Below are 658 nucleotides of genomic sequence, written 5' to 3'. Positions count from 1 at the left end.
GCCAGGATGGTCTCGATCTCCTGACCTCGTGATCCGCCCGTCTCGGCCTCCCAAAGTGCTGGGATTACAGGCTTGAGCCACCGTGCCTGGCCCCTCCTCTGATTCTTAAATGTTGGATTTCCATGAGACCATCCAAACTTTCCCTTCTTGCTCTACTGTGGACTATATCATTCATTCTCAAGTCATCAATAACTAGACATCAGCAACTCTCAAATGTTATTTCCAGTACAGATTTCTCCACCCAGTTCTCCACCTCTGTTATTTGACAGACCAGTTGATTTCTCCATTTGGTATCCCAAATAGAACTAGCTTTCCCATCTCTAACTGCTCCATCATCTATCCACTGTTCAAGCTTCACCTTCTGCAGCATACTGATACCACTAAACTTTTATATTATTTAATCCTTATAGCATCCCTGTGATACAGGTTCTATAATTCTCTCAACCTTTGAGATAAGAGATTAAATAAATTTCTCAATTACAGTTAATAAATGGCAGAAGGGCCGGATGCAGTGGCTCACGCCTGTGATCTCAGCACTTTGGGAAGCTGAGGCGGGTGGACCACGAGGTCAGGAGTTCCAGACCGGCCTGGCCAACATGGTGAAAACCCTGTCTCTACTAAAATGCAAAATTTAGCTGGACGTGGTGGTGCATGCCTG

This window comes from Colobus angolensis, unplaced genomic scaffold (assembly GCF_000951035.1).
Source record: "Colobus angolensis palliatus isolate OR3802 unplaced genomic scaffold, Cang.pa_1.0 Scaffold8, whole genome shotgun sequence".
NCBI lineage: Eukaryota > Metazoa > Chordata > Mammalia > Primates > Cercopithecidae > Colobus > Colobus angolensis.
The sequence above is the reverse complement of the archived record's forward strand: the minus strand, read 5'-3'. Positions refer to the sequence as shown.